The 4,926-nt window shown below is 33.5% G+C and overlaps 1 long non-coding RNA gene across 1 annotated transcript; it reads right to left on the bottom strand.

Annotated features, from left to right (window-relative positions):
• Positions 1-288: 288 nt before the first annotated feature.
• Positions 289-4,436, bottom strand: LOC143257935 (uncharacterized). Its single transcript, XR_013032035.1, has 3 exons — positions 4,079-4,436; positions 1,845-1,922; positions 289-905 (listed from the first exon to the last, which is right to left on the bottom strand). It is a non-coding gene; the product is annotated as an uncharacterized LOC143257935 (long non-coding RNA).
• Positions 4,437-4,926: the final 490 nt, after the last annotated feature.

Here is a 4,926-nt window from a genome sequence, read left to right as displayed (position 1 = left end):
AAAATTATTGGATGGTACAAACAATGTTACAAAAGGAATGAGAACCGTTAGAAAGTGTTGCGCGGGGTGCAACAATATTCCTCAATGAAACAATTAGATTTCAAAATAGATTCGTTTTTCATTATACATATGTTTGCTGTCAGTGAAGATGATGACGTAATTTGGGTATTCAACTACAAAATAAATATGAATTGTGCGTTAGATTAGTTGTTATACTCTTAAATTGTATAACAATTTATTTTGTTTATACAAAGTACAGAGAGGAAATAAGGAAATTGTTGAGAATCGACCAAGGATTAGGGTCACGAACTGTGCTCATTTTATTCTGTTCTGTCGTATATGTCTGAAACAACTCTCGTGCAGGTTATATGCCTATCAATCTATCGTATAAAGAAATTCAATACATTCCACTACGTGTTTCTTAAATTTTATTGTGCATAACTATTGTAAAATAAATAATGAAAAAACAAGGATAATATAAATGCTAAGATATTGCGAAGTTTTTATAAGATTTGTCATCTAAGTGTTTATTAAACATGTTAAAGGTGTTAAAAACAGAATGTCGTACAAACATTTGAAATAAGTAGACTGAATGCATGTTTTATCACAATGTAGTGTTAAAACAAATATGCATACATTAACACAAGTAGTGTTAACTATGGTTTAATAATTATTGACTTTTATTTGCACTCGTAACATCTAAGTTCTAGCCTTTCAGCGTCGAGACGGCTTCTGAGTTTAATTAAATATCCATATGTAAATATTCACGTGCACTTGAAACAAGTGACTTTGCTATTTATTTGAAGATTTATCTTTCATTTTAAACATAATCACTCAGTCTCTGTGGATCCAACAAAATATGAAATAGCTGCACACATCGCTACTAACGTGAGGCTATTTTCATCCTATAGAAAACACAAAAGAAATTAACATTAATGTGTGTAGAGATGAAAGGCAGCCGTACATGGGTGCACTTGTGTATATTTTCTAAGAAAGTATGTGTTCGAAAGATAAGAGGTATTTGAAAGATGTTTGGAATTAAGCAATAAATTAAGATAAAGAGCACACTGTGCTTTACGACATTTAAATTCTAGAGTTATTATTATTTCCAATATAACCCTAAGATAAAGCTACATTTAACCATAAGTTAACGCTACATCTATGGTTTTTGTTGTATCTCTGAGATAATGCTACATCTAAGTGTTATAGTTGGACTTCTAAGATAACGCTACATCTGTGGGTTATAACTGGATCTCACTTTGTACAATGTCTAGTGTTGTTTTTTTAACAAATATACTAGAGTACATCGTATAATTAGTTACCCTGGTGGATACAGTTTGAACCACTTTATATGTATATCTACAATGTGGACTAAAAGCCAGTAGTTGAGTTATAAATAAACAGATACGGCATTTTTGTTGCTGCGTGTTATTGCTTTTTAAAATAATAATAACATATAACTCTTGGTTTAGGATATTTACAATATAGGCTATAAAAATATACAGGTCTATATGTATATACGACCCTCGGTGGGTTAGTTGTAACTTTAAGGAGTTGCAACATTAAATCCGGGGTTTGACTCATAATAGCGCACTGTTTAGCTTTGCGCTAAAACAAGTAACATAGATCCATATATTTTATTTTAATAGTGGACAGTTAATGTATAGAATGTGTAGTGTAATAATCGCTTTATCGTTATATATCCAATATGTTCAAGTTATATGTTATATTCAATATGTTCAAATTATACGTTATAGAAGACAAACACATATTACAGACTGTGATGTATCATGGTGACATTCATTAACATTTGTCTATAATTTAGGCTGAATAAAAAGGCTTACCTTCTCAGAAGTCACTGAGGACAGAAAGGGCGGAATATAAATCGTCCATCAGGACCCAACGATTTAGTTTTCAATACACTGAAATATATCCTTTATTATATTAATTAAGCAGTGTCGTAATAACCAGTTTAATAACCACTACTGCATCTGGTTTAAAAGCACTAGATAACACTTACTAAAAAAAAATCGCTGAAAAACGTCAGCCATGTTTCCAGTACATCTGGTGGCAGAGTGGAACAACAGTTAAACGTATATACTATACAATATGTTACGTTCTCGTTTTCTTATGAGAGAATACATTCGGTTTTTAATGATTTCTATCAAATAACGAGACTGCTTAAAGAGAATGGTTTACTAAAATATTGATCAAAATATTCATAAGATTTCCTGCAAAAATAATGTTATTATTTGTCCGTAAATCTCTACGTACAAAGTAATTAAGTTATAGTGGGTAGCTGGGAGGGGCTGTCAAGAATAATACCTTCAAAGATTGTCCAATTTTACAATTTTTTAGACTCGTAGTGTTTCTTTAGCGCAACACTACAAAATAGACTATCTGCGTCCTTTCAACCGCTGGGAATGGGATACAACATAGTAACAGGGACAACTCCTTAGGTCTAACACATACGTCAAGTGTACAAAAGATATTTTGAAATACCATTGTTAACTAGAAAATTAAACAGCAGATCTGTGAACATAGCATTTCAGGACTAAATTTAGTTTGGGAGTCTAATAAAAGATTTAACGCACAATGTTACACACAAAAGGTGATGTGAACCTCAAAAATTGACCAAAAACGCAAACTGACCTGTCGGAAAGTCCTCATATTATGGGTTTTCTTTTGAAACTAACTTTAGTTTGAAGTTTTCATCGTGTCTGAATATGAATCAGTTGATCACGAGGCTGAAAAAATATCCTAAGGATGGTGATAAAACATGGGAAGGTTTCATTAACCTCAGGATGGTGATAAAACATGGGACAGTTTCATTAACCTAATGATGGTGATAAAACATGGGACAGTTTCATTCACCTAATGATGGTGATAAAACATGGGACAGTTTCATTTACCTAATGATGGTGATAAAACATGGGACAGTTTCATTAACCTAATGATGGTAATAGAACATCAGGTCTCATTAACGTAATGATGGTGATGAAACATGGGACAGTTTCATTAACGTAATGATGATGATAGAACATCAGGTCTCATTAACGTATGATGGTGATGATGATATGGTGATAAAACATCAGGTCTCATTAACGTAATGATGATGATAGAACATCAGGTCTCATTAACGTAATGATGGTGATGAAACAAACTTTTAGCAGGGTCTCCTGGGCGCTGATAGTATTAGTATTAAGGTATGTTTCATAGCCCGTAAATTTTAAATTCGTTTAAAATAGTTTTAACAACGTATGAGGTTCCAGGAGACTTATATTTACCCTAACATTAGCTTCATGTTGATATATCAACGTTTCACACCTAATTGAATAGTTCTTTGAACGATTCAAGATACAGAGTAGATCAAGATTTGTAAATACTAATATAATATTTCTGTTCCAAGGAAGCATGTAACTAAGTGGTACATAGCACAGAACATAAAATAAATTGAGTGAAGACCTATTGCACATTTCATAGCATTCATTTGTGCTTCTGTATAATACAAATACCACCTACCGTTTATACTTAAGAAACAACGATATAATTAATCATACAAAATTTATTACAGATTTAACAAGTCCTAGTCTGTGAACAATTTTATGGTCCAAAATGTTTCATTACTATTTAAAAGTACTCTGGCGAATAAACTATTAATAAATAAATCTTGTTTGAGTAGAATAGTTTCATTTATGAAGTACATTAGAATCTGACTTAACAAACGCCTGACAACAACAACAACAAACTACTACATCTTTTAACACAGACAAGATAAGAACAGGCTCGTATATGGTTTGTCGTTAACTCAATCTTATACAATGGGCTACTAGAGTGTCCTCAGCGGGTATCGAAACTCGATATTTAGAGTTCTTATACTAATCGCTGAGACACCTGGTAGGGGAAAAGTACATGGGTATCAAATGGAAATTCATAGATAAATGTGACACGAAAATATATTTTAATAAAGAATTTTCATTTACATCTTCAATACATAAAATATATTCAGGAATTTTAACACTATTAAATTGTAAGTTACAGGAATATAAACCACAATATACTAACATGTATGTTTTACCTTATAAAGCAGGTCTATGTCCGTTTCTTAACATCCAAACTGCTCATAGGGTTAGTTTCAATTCAAGGTTATTGTAAATCTTATATCTACTGACAGCACGCAACGAAAGAAATATTCATACATTTTTTGTCCACGAAATGTATCGTGCGCAGAATTAATCCAACCAGCCAACAGGACTGTGTAGTGTTCGGCTTTCAATAATATTATTACTGCAAATGTAATAATCCTCGCCTGACACAATGTAAGTCACTGAACTGTGTTGATTACGTCATCACTGAGTTCGTAAAAGGGACGATATATTTAATACAGAATTCACGACTCACGAGACAGTTAATCAAGTGAAAATCACGGGACTATTTAAAGTGCTATTCCGGAATAAGATGGTATCTTAATCGCGGCACAGTGGCTAGTGTGCTGGACTGTGGGTATGATGAGAGTTTGTGGTTAACGCCCATCCCCCCACCACCAGAAATAAAACAGAAAAAAACAGCTTGTGCTACATAGTCTGGAGCGGTGTGTGCGTCACAAAGGTGACTGTCAAATATCACTGTTTGATTTGAAAACTTAGCCCAAAAGTTAGTGACATATGGTGTTGAATAGCTGCCTATCATCTAGTCTATAACTTTCATATTATAAAGGCAGTTAGCGCAATTAGCACTCATGTAGCTTTGCGCAAAATCCAACGAAAATAAAAGAATCAAACATTCCCTTAACCTAACAAAATGTGGGATGTTTCTTGGCAGGGGCGTAGCCAGAAATGGCCATTGGGGGGGATTTAGTTTGAGTACTTGATGAAAGCGCCGCAGGCGCGAAGACATGCTAGGGGGTCCGGGGGCATGACCCCCCAG

This window comes from Tachypleus tridentatus, chromosome 7, assembly GCF_004210375.1.
Source record: "Tachypleus tridentatus isolate NWPU-2018 chromosome 7, ASM421037v1, whole genome shotgun sequence".
NCBI classification, from domain to species: domain Eukaryota; kingdom Metazoa; phylum Arthropoda; class Merostomata; order Xiphosura; family Limulidae; genus Tachypleus; species Tachypleus tridentatus.
Note: the sequence above shows the minus strand (reverse complement) of the source record. Positions and strands in the feature narration are given on the sequence as shown.